Source organism: Nyctibius grandis, chromosome 2 (assembly GCF_013368605.1).
Source record: "Nyctibius grandis isolate bNycGra1 chromosome 2, bNycGra1.pri, whole genome shotgun sequence".
NCBI classification, from domain to species: Eukaryota; Metazoa; Chordata; class Aves; order Nyctibiiformes; family Nyctibiidae; genus Nyctibius; species Nyctibius grandis.
Genome location: NC_090659.1, coordinates 121,973,592 through 121,993,830, shown reverse-complemented (window position 1 = coordinate 121,993,830; position 20,239 = coordinate 121,973,592).

The window sequence follows — 20,239 nt, the reverse complement described above, 5'->3', positions numbered from 1 at the left end:
TTATCTTGTGGAGACTATGATGATTCTGGTCTCAAGTAAAAGATATTTTCCAGAGAGCAATCCTGATTTATCTTTGCGACTTGAATACACTAAAGCATTCAGCTCTTTCATATGGTTAATCCTTTTTCTGATGAAACCAGGGAAGTAAGGAAAATCTTTAATATAATAAAAGAAGGGAAAGAATTCCAAACTAAAGTTGTGACAGAGATTTTTTTCACCTATGTGTACTTTTTAAAAGACAGTTCGTACACTTTCTGTCAAAAAAAAAAAAAAAAAAGACAAATCTTCAGAAGTTCCATGAAAAAGAGTGTTTTAATCAATCTCAGGAGTTTTTTATCTTCATGTATTTATCAGCCTTCCAGACAATATGTATATAATATGAATAATTTCAGTGTGCCTGATTATTCCTTTCTGAAAGGTATCTTACTTTCCAGCCTCAGTTGGTAACACTGAAACCAAATTGCTGGACACCCAGAGCCTGTGGCAATACAGAACCCCATCTTTACTAGACTTCAGACAAAGGACTTGAAGACATCACAGGATGTTTTCTATGTCTGCTGATCCAAAATCCTAGAGCCTGAGGACTCACAAGGCCACATCATCCCATGTCCTCTGCTGTCTGCCTTTCTGCCTGCAGAAAGGTCTGGACAGGAGACTTTTTCATGCCTTATTTGGAAAGATGCTGAATGCCACTCCTGCTTCGGAGGCTCTGCTGTAGTTCTCCCATAGACAAGCACAACACAAGATACAGAGCTCATCTACAGCCTGGCACTTCACTTTAGTACTTAATGTCAAGAACTTAAACAGTGTTTTTCATGTCTAGTACCATGTATAATTATTCAGCCTTTCACTGTGTCTGCATTACAGAAAAAAAATATAATTCTCTGTCCTTTGCCATAGTATGCATTACAGTCCTTTAAGTTATGCCTGTCCAGGAAGCATTCTTTCTATTTCCTTCTTTCTTTGAGAATGCAGAAGTTAAAAGTTTACTCCTCACACTTTTTTAAGTTGAAGGACATGAAAATTTAGTGCAGATATTTGTTCCCATGGTAGACTTCTTTCTCAGCATGCAGTAACGTGAAACCGAACACTCATTTGATTATAAATTCACTTGGAGGAATTGCAAAAAGAATTCCCCATAGCAAATGTCTGGAAAACTCAAGCTGGCTTAAATTGAAACCTAAATCATTCTCTGTTAACAATAGTTTTCCCTTGAGAAATACACCCACCAGATTAGCTTGCATATGTGGGATGAGACCTGAAGACCAGCAACAGTAAAGTCACACTCAGCTGCATTGGCTGCTCTGCTCCTTTGTTTCCTAAGTGAACTGCCAAGACACTTCAGCATCAGACACGGGATCTGAATGTAAGGCAGGCAGGTAAAATTTTAATTCCAGCTGTCAATGCCAATAGAGAAAAACAACAAAAAAGGCATAAAATATATTCCATTAAAAGAAGAACTTGTCCTGATAGAATATGAACTTATCCTGGTGACCATCTGTTTTATGTTTAAGTTTTTTGGCAAGCCTGAAAGAAACAGTAGTGTTTCCAAATTTCCTATAGCAAACTCTGATATTATATGATAACTTAAAATAAGAAAGAAGGAGTTTAAATCCAGAAGGCTCTGGTGCTGCAGGACAGCCTGAGTTCTGTTTCATTAGCTCTGAGCACATTTACACTTAAACGAATAAGGGTAAAATTGCATTTAGTTCTAGCACCTAGTCTGGGAATTTTTTTGCACAGGAGTGGAATGATGTTCAGGCCCCGCCTGGCAGACAGGTGTTTGTTTTTGAGTTGGATTAAAGAAGAAAATGGAAAAAAATGAAGGAAGCTTCATACAGAGGTAAATAAAGATTGTCCTGATATTCCAGGATATAAACTAACCTGCTCAAGAGCATCAGGTAAGACAGAGTTAACAAATCCACAGAAATAAGGTGGAATTATCTGATGTAATGACCTGATGGACTTAAGCAGAAACTTTTAAGATGTGATTCATCTAATCATTTTATGCATGTTTACAATAGGTCAGAAAAAGGCTAAGCAGGCATTTCAAAAATTTTGAGCATACCTTTTGACATGACTCAATATATCTTATTGAGATATTCTGAATTACTTCTGAAACTTTGTTTGGAAACACAAACAAATGATCCAAGGAAGTTCCCACACTGATTATAATCAAGCTGTTATCTCAACGTGATGCAAAGCCCGGAATAAAGGAGAACCTATAGTGTGACATACACAAAATAAACTATGCTTGTCTTTGCCTGGCAGCTGCAAAACCAATTGTAGTTACCAGGTATTTTCACAGTCCAGAAGCCACAACAGTCTGGCACTGCTTTACTTTTATTGAGAAAACTAGTCATCTCTATAAGATTGTTCCCATAAAGCAAATTGGTGACATTTTCACAGTGTTATGGCAAGGAATACTAAGTAAATCATAAATATTTGCTTTAAGAAATTATACATTTGTATTTGTTTTTAGGGTTTTGATCCTTTAAATTTTTTTTTTTTTTGCTTTTTCTTGAAAACAAAATGTTTTAATTTATCACAATATATTATCATGGAATCTTAGAATCATTTAAGTTGGAAAAGACCTTTAAGATCATCAAGTCCAACCGTTAACCTAGCACTACTAAGTCCGACACTAAACCATATCCCTAGCATGTGACTCAACCATTTCTCTGGGCAGCCTGTTCCAATGCTTGACAACCCTTTCAGTGAAAAAATTTTTCCTAATGTCTAATATAAACCTCCCCTGGAACAACTTGAGGCCATTTTCTCTTGTCCTATTGCTTGTTACTTAGGAGAAGAGACTGACACCCATCTAGCTACACCCTCCTTTCAGGTATTTGTATACAGCAATAAGGTCTCCCCTCAGCCTCCTTTTCTCCAGACTAAACCACCTCAGTTCCCTCAGCTGCTCCTCATCACACTTGTGCTCCAGACCCTTCACCAGCTTCCTTGCCCATCTTTGGACTCGCTCTAGCACCCCAATGTCTTTCTTGTAGTGAGGAACCCAAAACTGAACACAGGATTCAAGGTGCGGCCTCACCAGTGCCGAGTACAGGGGGACAATCCCTCCCCTAGTCCTGCTGGCCACACTATTTCTGATACAAGCCAGGATGCTGTTGGCCTTCTTGGCCATCTGGGCACACTGCTGGCTCATGTTCAGCTGGTCATCAACCAACACCCGCAGCTCCTTTTCTAACAGGCAGCTTTCCAGCCACTCTTCCCCAAGCCTGTAGTGTTGCAACTCAAGTGCAGGACATGACATTTAGCCTGGTTGAACTTCATACAGCTGGCCTTGGCCCAGCGATCCCGAGCAACTTGGTACCGTCTGTGAACTTACTGAGTGTGCACTCGATCCCCTCGTCCAAATCATTGCTAAAAATATTGAACAAAACTGGCCCCAACACTGAGCGTTGGGGAACACCACTTGTGACCGGCCGCCAACTGCATTTAACTCCATTCACCACAACTCTTTGGGCCCGACCATCCAGCTAGTTTTTCACCCAGCGAAGCGTACGCCCATCCAAGTTTCTCCAGGAGAATGCTGTGGGAAACAGTGCCAAAGGCTTTACTAAAGTCTAACTAGACAACATCAACAGCCTTTCCCTCATCCACTGAGTCACCTTGTCATAGAATGAGATCAGGTTAGTCAAGCAGGACCTGCCTTTCATAAACCCATGCTGACTGGACCTGACCGCCTGGTTGTCCTGTAAGTGCTGCGTGATGGCACTCAGGATAATCTGCTCCATAAACTTCCCCAGCACAGAGGTCAGACTGACAGGCCTGTAGTGTCCTGGATCCTCTTTCCAGCCCTTCTTGTAGATGGATGTCACATTTGCTAGTTTCCATCCCCTGGGACCTCCACAGTTAACCAGGACTGCTGATAGATGATGGAAAGTGGCTTGGTGAGCACTTCCACCAGCGCTCTCAGTACCCTTGGGTGGATCCCATCCAGCCCCATAGACTTGTGTGTGTCTACATGGCGTAGCAGGTTGCTAACCTTTTCCTCTTGGATTATGGGGTCTTCTTTCTGCTCCCCATCCCTGTCTTTCAGATCAGGGGGCTGGTACCCAGAGAACAACCCATCTTACTACTAAAGACTGAGGCAAAGAAGGCATTAAGCACCTCAGCCTTTTCCTCATCCTTTGTCACTATGTTTCCCTCTTCATCCAATAAAGGATAGAGATTCTTTTTGACCCTCCTTTTGTTGCTAATGTATTGCTAAGTTTTTTTATTGTCTTTTACAGCAGTGGCCAGATTAAGTTCTAGTTGGGCTTTGGCCCTTCTAATTTTCTCCCTACTTAACCTCATGATATATTTGTAGTTCTCCTGAGCTGACTGTCCCTTTTTCCAAAGGTCATAAACTCTCCTTTTTTTCCTGAGTTCCAGCCTAAGTTCTCTATTCAGTCAGGCCAGTTGTCTTCTCTGCCAGCTTGTCTTTCACCGCATGGGGATGGCCTGCTCCTGTGCCTTTAAGATTTCCTTCCTGAAGAGTGTCCAGCCTTCCTGGACTCCTTTGCCCTTCAGAACTGCCTCCCAAGGGACTCTGTCAACCAGGCTCCTAAACAGGCCAAAGTCTGCCCTCCGGAAGTCCAAGGTAGCAGTTCTGCTGACCCCCTTCCTTACTTCTCCAAGAATCAAAAACTCTCTCATTTCATGATCACTATGCCCAAGACGGCCTCCAACCACCACATCATCCACAAGTTCTTCTCTGTTTGCAAACAAGAGGTCCAACAGAGCACCTTTCCTAGTTGGCTCACGCACTAGCTGTGTCAGGAAGTTATCTCCCACTCACTCCAGGGACCTCCAAGACTATTTTCTCTCTGCTGTATTGTATTTTCAGCAGACATCTGGTAAATTGAAGTCCCCCATGAGAACAAAGGCTAGCAATTTTGAGACTTATCCCAGCTTCTTTTAGAATATTTCATCTGCCTCTTCATCCTGGTTGGGTGATCTATAACAGACTCCCACCATGATATCTGCCTTGTTCCCTCTGATTCTTACCTGTAAACAACCCTATTATCACCATTCTCAAGCTCTAGACAATCAAAACACTCCTTAACATACAGGGCTACCCCACCGCCTCTCCTTCCTTGCCTATCCCTTCTGAAGAGTTTATAACCATCCATTTCATCACTCCAGTTGTGCGAGTCATCCCACCATGTTTCTGTGACGGCAACTATGTCATAGTTTTCCTGCTGCACAGTGGCTTCCAGCTCCTCCTGTTTGTTGCTCATGCTGCGTGCATTGGTGTAGATGCTCTTCAGCTGGGCTATTGATCCCGCCACCTATTTGTGGGGAGAAGCCTTAACTCCTATGTGACCATTCTCAGGCACTTCCATGGTTTCTAACTCATCAATAACCCCTGCCTCTTTGTTGTCGCATGGGTCTCCATCCCCTCCCTCCACTGAGATAGCTGACCAAAGGACCTTGCTAGCGCACCGTCCCACAAACAATTCTGTACCACCCCCAGGCTTATCTCTAGTGAGCCTGGTTTTATCCTTTTCCCCCTTCAAATCAAGTTTAAAGCTCTTTCGATGAGCCCTGCTAACTCCTCTGCAAAGATCCTTTTCCCCCTTTGAGACAGGTGTAACCCATCTCTCGGCAGGAGGCCTGGTGTCATATATATTGACCCATGATTAAAAAACCCAAAACTCTGCAGGTAACATGGGGTTGGGAGGCAGGTATTGATCAGCTGGCTCTTCCTGTTTCTTCTCTCATCCTTGCCTTCAACTGGAGGGATAGAGGAGAACACTACTTGTGCTCCTGATCCCTTAACCAGTCTTCCCAAGGTCCTGAAGCCTCTCTTGATTGCCCTCGGTCTTCTTGTTGCAACTTCATCACTGCCTACCTGAAAAATCAATAATGGATAATAATCTGAGGGCCATACCACGGTAGGAAGCTTCCCTTTACATCTTCAACCGGGCCCCAAGGAGGCGGCAGACTTCCTGAAGAAGTGGGTCCAGTCTGCATATTGGGCCTTCTGTTCCCTTCAGAAGGGAGTCTCCTATGACAATGACCCATCTGTTTTTCTTTATGGAAGCAGTTTTGATGCAGGGCTTACACTGACTTAATCTTGGTGGCACCTCCAAGCTAGACGAACAATCATCCTCGTTATTGTTTGGTTCCACTTGCAGAGCCTCATGCCTACTATGCAAGGACACCTGGGAAGGTGGAGTAGTCATGGAGGACATACATCTTCTGCACCGGGCAGGAACTTGTCACCATTGCCCTCTATCCCTTAAGTCACTGCGTTCAGCCAGGCAGAGAGAGTATAGGGAATCCCTCATGTCATGCATCCTGTCTGCCTGTTGAGCCTGTCTCGGGGAAGGTAGGGTGTGATTCCCATAGTCTCTCTCTCTCTCACACTCCCTAATACTCCTCATTCTTCTCACCTTCTCCCAGTGCTAAGGGCTGGTTCCTTCCTTACATTTGTTCACACTTACTTGGAAAAAAAGTCATTTTTTAAGTGATTTTTTTCTTCTTATTGTCGAGTTTGTCCTGTACATTATGATGCATGACACTCAAATGGCATGTTTCTTTTAAATTTAAGTTACAATTCAGAAAATATATTAAAACATAACACAATATCCTTGTAAAAGAAAAAAAAATCTATTCTTATTTCCATCCCATAAAAGACAAACAAGAAGCAGTGCAGAAGTGAGCAATTAACAATCTAATCTGGGCATTGCAATCTAATGGCATGAATTAATTTTTAACGTCTGGTTTCCTTCTAACGTAAGTAGGCATTTCAAAACAAATGATGAAAATTCACCAAGTTCAAAGCCTATTTATTGCATAAGTGACATTAACATATCTCTTTCTTCTCTCCCCTTCTGTCTTTGATTTAAAAGGGAACAGAGGTGAATGAATGAGGCAAAGAAAATGCAGCCTGTATCATCTTGGATTCTGATGTTTCCACTCACAGCTAATCACTCAGAGAGTAACCCTGCTTATTTATATAAGAATACTTAAAGAATAAGATAGTCATGACTAAGGATGGAAGACTGTATCTTCCAGTGACCAATCAAGAAACAATACCAACTTGTTTTTTTTCTGCATAAAGTCATCTGCTCATAAGTTTCTCTTATGAAGCACCTGTCATAGCCCATTTTCTAGCATGTAGCTCACTTGGCATTATATTTTGGCTTCAAGGTCATTCTGTTTTCACTAACTATATCACCTTCTATACTGAAAATATGTTCTTTTCACACAATTTAGCTCCACTGTAACCTAGGCTTACTGAATAGCCTCAGATACTCAAAGATTATTTCATTAATGGCAGTCAAAACTTTACTTTGCTCTTTCTCTGAATGAGGAACCCTTAATGGCTATTTACTTAAAGAGTTAGATATTTTCAGCTGGGCATTTGGAAACACAAATTATTCTCAACTCAATAATCAGGTTTGGAACATTTAATAGGGTTTTGAATGTGCATCCAAAGAATGATTGATTCTTTGTTCTGCTGATTAAGTTGCATATGACAGGTCATTCAAAGCAATGATGTTATGGGATAAAAACATGTTGCAACACTGAAGAAGTCCTATCTTCCACCAAGCTGATAATTTTAGCTCATGTCATAAATTTTTAAGAGTAGCAAAGTTTGTTGACATTGATTCTGCATATCTGTCATTATTATATCATCCTACTGATCGATCTTTCATTTCCCCTGAGACTTTTCTGGACTATTTCATTTTCAGGATCAGGTATTTTTCTTGAGGCCTTTTAACTCACAATTCTATTTATCTTATTTGGAAAACATTTTCTCTCCCAATTGCTGTAATATGACATTTGTTTCAGAATGTATTGTCTTAGTAGAAACATTTCTTGATGCTATTCGATAGACTGCTGTGTGATGACACTAATAAGAGCAATGGGGATAGGTAACTGCTGACAGCTTATGAACCAGAAGAAAACATCACGGAGTATGGCACTGGCTATTGGACAAAATATAGGAATTTAGAAATTCTGTTATTAACAGCAATACAGAACTCTTGGACAGACTAGATGGATAGAGTCCAGACAAGTTTTTTCCAGCAGATCTCACCTTTCATACTAAGAGATTACAACAGAGATGTATGATTCTCTACTAAAATTTATTGTAATTTAAATTTCACCTGACATTTATATTCCAAACATTCCTTCTTATTTCAATACTTCTTCCTACTAACTTCCTTTGTTACTTAGATCAGCAGTAGTCTTGCCTGCCTTGAATAGCAGTTGGGGATGAAAGTTTTGAAATGTGTCTGAGGGAAAAAAAGGAAAAAAAAAAGATTAAATAAAACTGAAAACCATCATGACATGTTTTAAAGAAAACTGTGAATGAGAACAGAGAGCTTTAATTTAATCACTGATATTAAAGGATGATCATATAGAAAGTGCAGCCTGATTTGTAACTGGGCAGCTGCAGGTCTTTCTGTGGAAAAGGCTGGAACACATTTTTAATTCATAACTATATGCCTGGTCATACGGCTAAGATTACAAATTACCCTTTCTCTTCTGCTGTTAATAGAAGTCTGGGGGGGTGGGGAAAAAGAGGGTAAAATATAGCACTTATCCTGTTGTTCAGCTGTTAGCTATTATTACTGATTCCCAACTTTCCTGGTACCTTATTGACCTATTAAGTATTGCTTGGTAAAAAGCCATGATTAACTGATCTAAAGGCCTGAAAAGACCTTCACGATTCTTCAGTCTGGTTGCCTGAATAGTGCAGATCACAAAAATTCATAGACTAAGCTGAGATTAGTGATATCACTGTGTTGTCTGCTTTTATTCTTCTCTCTTTTCATATCTTCTCTGATTCTCTCTTTCCTCCCTTCTGTTACCCGATGACTTTTCCTCGTTCTATGTACTTATTTAATTATTTCAGTCAGACACTAGACAAAATAAAAATGATCAGCTGTTCAGTAATAAATGATGACATCTGAGTGCAAGTGCCAAACGGAATTAGCACATGAAAGATAATACAGGTCAAGGAGAGGTACAGATAGTGGGGCCATAGCTCTTGGCTACTGGTAGACCCAGGATGACAGCACTGCAATGACAACATTCATTTTTCTTTGAAATCATCAGGAACACTTTCAATTTCTTGATTTTTAAAATTATTTTAAACATAATGAAAGCTGTATATGTCACTTGGGCCACTGGAAAAGCTCAGATGAGGTTAATGCCTGACCTACCTGTTCTGCAGTGTTCAATTAGAACAGGTAGTTCTCATGTCCAACTCACTTAATTTTCTGTGACCGTGTTGATGAACTTACACACATCAAAACTGGGCAAGAATCAGACTTATTTTTCCTAAGACATCATAGCATCCTACAGCGATATCGGCGTCCCAAAACACTAACACATCCCTCAGCAAATAACCTCGCGCTGGAGACAAAATAAGTTTTTGGCCAAGTATGCTTTGGTGAAACAAACTAGATTTTTCTTTCTCCTCCTCATTTTTTGGCCATCGTATGTCCTATTGAATCTAAGATTATCTTACTAATAACAAGGGAGTGATGATCTCATCCTCTGCTAGTCCAGAGGAGCAGAACTGTGCTGGTGTGTCTGAGTCTTATAAGAGAAGTGGAATAATATTCTTCTGAGAAAGAAGATAGGTTGGTACGTAGGCAGGTAGAAGCTCAATAGAGAGTTTGTTTAGAAAATAAACCAAAATACAACAGAGCCATATTTTACCTCATCTTCACCTTCCCAAACTACCCACAAGATGACCTGTTTATACCAGTTCTCTCCTTCTTGGCCAGGACAAATTGCTGAAGCAAGATAGGGATGATCAGGTGCTTAAATCACTGTACAATTCAAATGAAAGCTTAGAATACCGTTTTGTTTTGCAACCTCTGTTTGGTGTTAACATTCAGGATGCTCGTTCTCCTTTCAAAGACTGTTATAGAAACAAATAAAGTAAATGGCAAGACGCAAACACACAAATCTCTTGCAGACTGCAAGTGCAGTGAGAAGTCTGCAATCTTCTGACACCAAAGCAAAGAACATAATTGCAAGAAATGACTGTAATGAGAGAGACTGTGAACACAGAATGCTATGTACAAAAGATACAGGCATAAATGGCTAAATAACAGGATTGGGGCAAACAACCTGAAAATGGCTCCCTCTGTACTTACAGATGATCCCATGTGAGGAGAATACGAGCCACCCAGATAGAAAAGAAACAGGAAATAGAAATAAGAACAATATGAGACATTTTTTTTCTTTTAATTAGATAAAAGAGTGTTTCAGGAAGTACAGCTGCATTCTCTAGGGGGTGGGGGTCAGGTGAAGAAATATTAAAAAAAGAGGAAAAAAAAGGAAACACTGTGGCAGAAGAACTACAATGGTTACAAATCTTTATGATCCTTAAAACAGCCACCACCATCTTCAGTATTTGCCTGCCCTTAGCACTAGAATACTATTCAAATTTAAGTAGTTTTATTGCTTGCTTGCAGAACAGAGGGCACTGTGAAAATAAAACTTTTAATGATATACACGCCTGTCCAGAGACCAGAAATACTGTTGTACAAGCAAAAAAAAAAAAGAGAAAAAAAGACCTTATTTTTCTGTAAGACAAGTCTCTTGTTCGTATCTTCACCCTCATTCTATTTAAAGCTGCCTGCAGTTTTCAGGTGCCAAGGAACCTGTTCGTTAGTTTTATTTTTTTTTTTTAATCAGTGATTATATCTGAATAGCCCGTTTCAAAAGGCAATTCCTCTACATACCTTTTCTGTTCACTTATACAGTGTGCCAAGGGATACATTTTTTTGTTTTCAATGTTTTCTTGAAAACATCCTGAACAGGGAAGTAACTGGAAATGGAAATTGTAGAGAACTGTGATGAAAGCTTTACTGTTTGGTGAAGAAGATACGTAAAACCTGCAAAAACACTTGAGTGGCAGTGGACCCAACCACTTTTTACAAGTGATTTGGGCAGAAAGCTCATAAAGTTTCCGGACTTGCAACACAGACACAAGCCATTGTACGCTGGCTCCACCTAAGACAACATTAGGTCTGCAAAAGTAGCAAGGGTTTGCAGTAGGACCTAGGCTGCAGCACGACCCTGAAAAACTAGCTCAAGTCTGAACACCAGGTATCTGCCAGAAGATGTTCTTCTGGATACGTACTGGTAAATTTACTTAAAAGTTCCTATGGATTTACTGTCTTGGGTCAGCATCAGTTCAGTGTATGTTGTAGATATATTCATTAGCTGCAAAATTTTTTGAAACAAACATTGTTTATGTTTCTGAGTCACTTCAGGCAATTTTGAAAATGTCTGTGAAAAATCGAACAGTTTAATTGTTCTGTTAGACTCTTCCCTGACATGTATAAGGACCGTGCCAACTCCCTCCGAAAGAGTTTCCAGACAGTTCAGGAACTAGAATAGGCCAGACACCATTCCCAAGAGGTAGTCTGAATATAGTTTTGGAACACAAAGGTACATTTAATGTGTTAGTGTAGATGTAATTTATTTGACCTTGGTCAAACCCCTTGCTTCTGCCATTTTCCTTTCTGTAAAATGGAATAACAGAATTCTTCCAACTCCCCCAAATATATAGGTGCATCCCTAAACAGGTGGCTGATACATAGCTATGAGGGTGGAAATGGGAAAGTAAGAGTGATTTGTATCAGTTAAACATATGGGTTTTCAAATTAACTGCTTGAAAACCCACATCTGAATGTAGGGAAGAGCTAAGCATTTCTGAAGATTGCATCCTATTTCATGTTTGTTAGTCTTCTAACATCAACAGGGACACAGTGGTGCCAACATTTCTCTCTCTGTCAGCTGCCTCCACTAGCAGAGCTGCTGAATCAATAGCTGGGGGAGTCTGTGGATGTTTTGGAAGGCACTGGGGAATTCCAAACTTTGCTATGAATAACAGAGGACTATTCACATTTTGCCTGCTGCTGGCTTCTTCTGAGGTCTGGGTATCATGTTTCCTTAACAAGATTAAAAAGGATGGGTTGTTTATAAAATAAGATTGTCCCACATGACAAGTTGTCAACCAGCAGAGTTAAAGATAAACAGTCTGGGCTGAAACTAGAGAAACGAAACACCAAGAACTGTGTTTCCTGAAGGCTTGTTCCACAGCTACCCCAAGTTTTCTCCTTGCATATCACAGAATCACAGGATCAACCAGGTTGGAAGAGACCTCAGGGATCATCGAGTCCAACCGTTGCCCTGACACCACTCTGTCAACTAGACCATGGCACTAAGTGCCATGTCCAGTCTTTTCTTAAACACATCCAGAGATGGTGACTCCACCACCTCCATGGGCAGCCCATTCCAATGTCTAATAACCCTTTCTGTAAAGAAATTCTTCCTGATGTCCAACCTGAACCTGCCCTGGTGAAGCTTGAGGCTGTGTCCTCTTGTCCTATCACTAGCTGCCTGGGAGAAGAGGCCAACTCCCACTTCACTACAACCTCCCTTCAGGTAGTTGTAGACTGCAATAAGGTCACCTCGGAGCCTCCTCTTCTTCAGGTTAAACAACCCCAGCTCCCTCAGCCGTTCCTAGTAGGACAGACCCTCCAGACCCTTCACCAGCTTGGTCGCCCTCCTCTGGACTCGCTCCAACACCTCAACATCTTTCTTGAAGTGCGGGGCCCAGAACTGGACACAGTACTCAAGATGCGGCCTCACCAGTGCCGAGTACAGAGGGACGATCACTTCCCTAGACCGGCTGGCTACACTATTCCTAATAGAGGCCAGGATGCCATTGGCCTTCTTGGCCACCTGGGCACACTGCTGGCTCATGTTTAGCCGGCTGTCGATCAGCACCCCCAGGTCTCTTTCCGCCAGGCCGCTTTCTAACCACTCTTCCCCCAGCCTGTAGAGCTGCATGGGGTTGTTGTGGCCGAAGTGTAAGACCCGGCACTTGTTCTTGTTGAACCTCATGCCGTTGGTCTTGGCCCATCTATCTAACCTGTCCAAATCCCTCTCTAGGGCCTTCTTACCCTCCAGCAGATCGACACTCCCACCCAGCTTGGTGTCATCTGCAAATTTGCTGAGGGTGCACTCAATCCCTACGTCTAGATCATCTATAAAGATACTGAACAGCACCGGCCCCAGAACTGAGCCCTGGGGAACACCGCTAGTGACGGGCCGCCAGCTGGACTTTGCCCCATTCACCACCACTCTCTGGGCTCGGCCATCCAGCCAGTTTTTAACCCATTTAAGAGTCCACCCATCCAAGCCCCGAGCAAACCCAGAAAAATGTTACAGGCAAACCCAGAAAAATGTTACAGGCAAACCCAGAAAAATGAGCAAACCCAGATGTACTTCTGGGCATCCCTGGCACATACAACACAACACAAAGGTAACTGTTTGAATACTTCTGGATAGCTCTACATTGGCTTATATTTTCATTTATTAATATATATATACATTTTATGCAAATTTCCTTTTACATACACTCCAGATCACCCATTGCCCATCCGGATATAAGCCAGTGGAAGAGGGGTTGCTGCTCACTCTGTACAGATTCCAGAGCTCTCCTGACCATTTCCAATGCTACCTTAATGGCTAGTGGCTAATCAAAGCAAGCTACTACCTTTCAACCCACTGAACAAGAAGCAGTGTCCGCTGGTGCTAGCAGCCTTTTTCAAATTTATACTGTACGTTATACACGCGTCTTGGTTATTACAAGCTCCCTGCTCCCATGAACAACAATAATTGTAACCTATTTCTATAAAGTCCATTGAATTGGTACATTTCAGCAATGCCCCAGAAAGAAGGCTACTCCAACCACTGTACGTATTTCTGTGGTCTATGAATCAACTTTATGATTTTAATTTTGAAGCTGTTATTAAAGAGACAGATTGCATTTAATAACAATTTTAGTAGTGCCTGCTGCTCTAACCAACAAGCAATAAAACAAACTAAAATTAAAACAGGAATCCACTGCTAGAAGGCAAGCACATACAGAAGGTGGCGGTTTGTTGTTCTAACCTCCATAAAATATCGGCAGGCATAGTATTTCTGTCATTGTGGTGCTTATTCTCATGGCTGCAAAAACAAGCTACATGTCCTGGGAGTCATTTTTCCAATTAAAAACAAAAACCCCTTTCTCTGACTCTGTCCAACACTTAGGCTTATCATGTAGACTAGCTGCATGAATTTTGTACACTCAGGTCCATGCATGCCCAAAATGACTTTGTTATTTTTGCATGTGTTTTTTGCTCAGCAGAAATACAGAATTTACTGCAAAATGAATTTCTGAGTGGTCGGTGCTATATATAGTGGCTCCCTGTCAGTCACAGAGGTTCTGAATTAGCACTTCTGAATTCGTCATAACTCAGCATTAAATGATATAGTGGGAAAGGTCTTTCAGAGAACATTCTACTGTCAAAAATCATTTCATTGCTCAGGTTCTAGGTAAGCACTAATTTTCTGTTACATTAGAATGATAATTCTATTGATAATGTTATTCTACACTGATAATGTTTACCTTTATGTGGCAAAATATTTGATAATCTTCAAGAGGTTTGGTTTACCTGGAATATATTGGGATTAGTGGACCTCTTGTATCAAAAAGCTAAGATGAAAGATCTTATGGGAACACAGTCCTTCAAGATTACTGCTGTGTTGCTATCAGGCTGAAGGTAAGAACTATGGGGTCCAATTCAATGTGATCTTATGTTTGATTTCACACCAGGGTAGAACTGAACAATGGCATGGTTTTGGCCAAAGTCAACTCATAATCTCTGAAGCGATTTCCAAAAATGGCTGGGGAGTTAACATGAATAAAGACCATTCCAAAAGTCAGCTGATGTGTTAATACCTTGTTTGGAGTGTGAAAGCATTTGACAGTATGGATAATGACCATTCTGTATTTATTGGTTACAGTACCAGAGGATGGTCATGAGGATATTTTAATGGTTAGAAATCAGATTCTTCAGACACACAATCTTTCAGATGGTATTGTCCCTTTAAAGCCTCACTTATTTCATGTATTTTGAGAGTAGTAAAAAAGTCAGTTCGTAATCACTGGGAAATAAGAAATTAGTCTGGCTAAGCACTGCATTATGCAAGATCTAAAAGGTGAGCTAAGGAAATTATAGCTCTTTGTTGTTCTTTAATCGCTATAGAACCCTAATCATGACTGCCCTGTGGACAACTGTATAAAGCAACTAATGTACTACAGAAAGGCTCAAGCTTAACTATTTCTCAGTGTTCAGTGCTACCTGCAGCCATAGGAAATAAAAAACTTCTGCGTAATGCACTACCTGAGAACCATGATTGGGGACCACAGCTCTTGGGCTGAGGCAACCTGATCTTCACACAATTTCAAGCAGCTCTGGAGATGCTGTGAGTTCTGGAAGCCTCAAAAGAATTTAGGGTGAAAGGGAAACTTGCACAGAAGTGATATAGATAAAACTGAACAAAGGGCTTCTTTCGTTGTCAGAAGCATGAGCAAAGAATGGCAGAAAGGTGCAGCTGAGGTTAACCAGAACCTCCTTTCTCTATTTGTGACCTTAATCCCCTTCTTTATTTAGGAAAGAGATGGTGTTTCATAACTGGTGCTGCAATGGAGAATTCCTAAACTTGAGTTGCAGTGTTACAGAATGATTCATGCAAGAAAACGCTGCTCCTTTAGAGCAAGGCACTAATCTCCTGTGCTTCTGTACATGCATATATATTACTTTTAATTTCCCACTTTCTGTTTGCCTATAATAAAATTTCAATTAGAGAAAAAGGGAGAAAGCTTCTGTTTGCACGCATACTCAAGTAATTAGTGACAATGGGAAGGGGATGTAAGATAGTTTAATAGGGGTTTTAGCAAAATATTATTTTCTCTCAGTTTGCTTGAGAATGGCAGTAGTTCTTTAAGTAAATATGAATTATTATACATGAATCATTTGTGTACTATTTTCTTTGTGAGTCAGGATTAAAATATGTAAATATTCTAGATGTCACTCTTCAAAAGAGAGTAAGTTGCATTCACAGAAACCCTTTATTCAACTGGAAATTGAGATGATACAATATGGCACAATAATAAGAACCTGCAGTGCTGCAGTTGCTCAAAATAGAAAGGCAGAAAAGAAATGTGCTTTTTGATTCATGTGTTGCTCTGGTTCTTCCTGATAACAGGACATTTCTCCTTTGTGTGGGAAAAGCTAGAGTGACTCCGATGTCCTACTTGGCAGCTCTTTCTTCAGGGACTTGTGCTGTTCTTAGGGCAGAAGTAATTCCAAAAAGTAAGAGATGGAGCCACTAACCACTGAAATCAATGAGAATTCTTTAAATTGATATCTGTGGATGCTGGATCAAAACCTATTTTAAATGAGTGGCTCAGCCATTGCCAGGCAAATCCTAGATTCAACAGGTTGTGGTAAAGCCAGCTTTGGCATTCTCTTAAAGAGGTGCATCTGCTGGGGTCAGCAGGGCATATTTCCACATGCCAAATTCAGCAGCTGACAGAGTGAGCTTGGCTGAGTGAACATTGAAATGTCCAGCAGAATACTATGGAGACAAATTAGATTTACTGAAGATCCTTGAAAGTGAAGTTTTGTGTTATTCGCTCATGTTTTCCAATAGAGCTAGTGAGACCCTTACCAAACAAAACCCATGTAGGAGGAAAGGAAGGACTGCAATATAAAATTACTGCTTACTGCATCAAAACGTCTCCAATCCAAATTGTACAATAAGGATACATTACATTGAAACAGTAGGGAAATGTTCAGTGAAGTTACTCATGCAGTCCTGATTGCTCATTCTACTTCCCTCTCTGTCTGCATGGCCAAGATCCCTTCCAATGCAAACTAGTCTGGAAGGAGATGATACCACAGGTCTGTCTGATATACATTATTTACCCAGGCAATACTTCCAGACCCAAGAAATGCTTCCGGCTCCAACACTGTAAATATGACAGTAATATTGTTCTTACCTAACCATGGGAAATCAATAAGTGATGCAAGGAACATCCTGCCATTTTTCATCTCCTTCCTTGGCTGAATATGGTACTGTGCATTAATCAGCTCAATCCACCAACAAGCACTTCAATAAATACTTAAGAAAAAAATGTGTTCTTCAGTCAGTAAACTGCAGTGATAACTTGTGCCATGTCTGTGAACAGAATCCTTTAAATTGCAGACAACTCTCAGTACTTCATTGCAAAGGAAGAGGGATACAAACTGCTCACATGTTCAATGTTACATTAACTCTGTCCCTGGTAGACTGAAAAGGGAATTCCCTAATGATTGCAATAAGGTACCAGTAAATTGCTGTGTTTGGGGTTTTTTTTTTTGAGATTGACCTTTATAAATATAACTTCTCCTTTTAAAGGAGAGAAACCAGGTATTGTATTGAATGGGGTCAAAGACTGAAAGATGCTGACTACAACCATCAGACCTGAACAATTAAAAAAATGAGGTCCATGGACTGGCACTGAGACAATTAAGGTCTGCATAAGAACAAGAATTCAAACATATTAAAATTATATTACCTAACATCCATCCACAAATAATTTGGCTGAGAACAACCTACAATTTGCTGGGATAGCAAGTAGTGGGAGAAATGAGTCATATCCCTGTATCTTGCTAACAAAACAGCACTGCAGGAAACAGCTTCACCAACTGAGATACTGATTAAGAGGTGATTTATGAACAGGTGAGGTACAAAAACACCTCTCAGTGTTAATACCAAAAGATACCAAATGCCCTTGTGCAAGACAAGTCATTCACATGGTAGGTGCCTAATGTGTCATTCTTGTGACAGATCTATGTAAGGGTTTCACAAAGAGTTAAACATGGTGACAAGCCTTCATGCTCAAAGCTCAAGTGGCAAATAAGCCTCAGCCTCTCTGGAGTATATGGCAAATAGTCTCACAAAATCGCAAAACCACAGGATAAAATAGTCAAGACAGACTAGGAGACTTCAAATTAAAAGAAAGAAAGAAAGAAAGAAAGAAAGAAAGAAAGAAAGAAAGAAAGAAAGAAAGAAAGAAAAGGAGGAAAGGAGGAAAGAAGGAGAAAGAGAAAAGGAAAAGGAAAAGGAAAAGGAAAAGGAAAAGGAAAAGGAAAAGGAAAAGGAAAAGGAAAAGGAAAAGGAAAAGGAAAAGAAGGAAAAGAGAGAAAGGGAAGGAGGGAGGGAGGGAGGAAGAGAGAGAGGAAGGAGGGAGAGGGAAACAATTTTCTGGCAGATTTATATAGAAATTTCATGCAGGGATTGTATAAATGGAATGAAAATATTATATGAACACTTTAAATGGTAAAAATACTCTACAGTTTTTAGATGGAAATCTTGAGTCATGTTGATTTGAGAAAGGAAGCATACAATACTTGAAAGTGGCAATTCTCATTGCTTTCAAAGAACCTCAACAAAAAAGCCAATCATTTTCAGATATTTTGATCTTCATGCCTTAAAATTCTGTCATTGCCTCTGCATAGCACTCAAAATGCAAAAAATAAAAGATGCCCTGCAGGCCATGTAAAACTTTGCAGTGCCAGGGCTGCATCTGTTAAACTGCTGGATGAAACAAAGTGAAAGAGTCAAAGAGAAGTTGTAAAAGAAGTCAAAACATCCTACAGAAAAAAACAATCTGCAAATAACTAAAGTGTAGCAACTATAAACAAGGATAAATATAGTGTACCGGGGAGGCAAGCAGGTAAAGCACCATACGAATCATGACACCTGCTAGGACAATCATTGGAGACCAACCTGAGCTGATAACAAAAGTCGTCTTGCTCTGTTCCCAGTTATTTTTCAGATCTAATATTAGACATGTCACTGGTAAGTATGAGCTGGAATCTTCTTAGTGATAACTCTATCACTCTAGCATTACTACCATGAAATGATGAGTGAAATAACATGTTGAAGGAGTGGAGAGTTCCTAGATTTCATTAAAACACCAAGTTCTAAAGCTACTCTAATTTCATTAACTTCTTGTTGGATCTGTGGATGAGAATGGGAAAGACTGAGATTCAATATGTCTATGTATCTGCATTTCCATGACCAAAAAAAATATTGGTAGTAATAACTGATAAGTAGAAATAAAAAATTGGGGTTTCTCCCTGGTCACTTTAACAGTAAGAAACAGAACCGAATTCTAGGAACTGGTGTTTAAGTTCAATTTTGTCTAAAAGTTCACAGATTTCGATTCTGTCTCCATGAGATGGTCCACATGTCTAATGTAGCCATCAGTGTTATGCAGAAACGCTGGCTCAGAGGCATTTTTACCTTAGCAACACAATTTCACCTGACACTGAAGCTACACTATAACTCGTCTGGAAAGGACAAACACTCTTCAAGATGTAAACAGGACCCAACAATAGAGTCTGTTCCTCTCACTGAGGAATGAACAGTTTAACCTCATGATTCTCATCCTCTTGAAGATCCTTTTCTCACCTCCTTTACTCCAGGTTTAGACTCAATCAATTTTCTCCTCCATTATCCTAGATTTATACACCAGCACCACTCCTACTCCTGATGATTTGGGTGTTGTTGAGGTTGATCTTTCCCTGCCTGGCTACCACCAAGAATATCAATGCAATAAATGCCTGACACTGGTCATGGAGACCTTGCCTTCTCATCCTCCTTGTTTTTCTAGATATTCCTCCATTAATGTACAGTCATCAACAGCTGTGATGCCTTTCAGTACTCTTTTGTGATTGACTATCACTGTCTTGAATAAATGTAGGACTTCGCTGGAGTTCCTCCACAGAGTCTGTTTTTTTTTTGTGCATATAGCATATAAATTACCTTAACCTTTCCTTAGTGAAGAATTTATCCGTAAAGAGGTGGAGTGCCTCTTCAGACGAATTCAAAAGATTTGATTATGAGAAGAAGAAAACTCAACCAAACCAATCCGTACCCCACTGTATCAAAATGGTGCTGCTCAGTCCATGGAGAAAGCCTGTCTGACTTTCTTACTCTACTGTTGACACCAGAATCTCCAGGCAACTCTATCATAGTGTCAGTAAACAAGACAACCGGAAATAAGATCGTATCTTCTATGTTTTGTTTTTGTTATTCTGTGAAGCTGGTAAGGTAGCAAGCTATTATCCACCTTTCATCATCTCTGAGTGCCATGGATGATCTTCGTCACCATGGGTTTCAAATTGCAAGTAGATGATTCAGTTTCCAATGTCAGTTTCAAGACTGAGGATATCCCAAAACTGAATTCTTTAGACTCCAGTAGGAATTGCCCACTCTTTTATTTTCAAAACCATCTGAATCCAGTTTTTTCAATGAACACCTTCTTGGACATGGCAGAAATTTGCCATAGATTCTCCCTCCA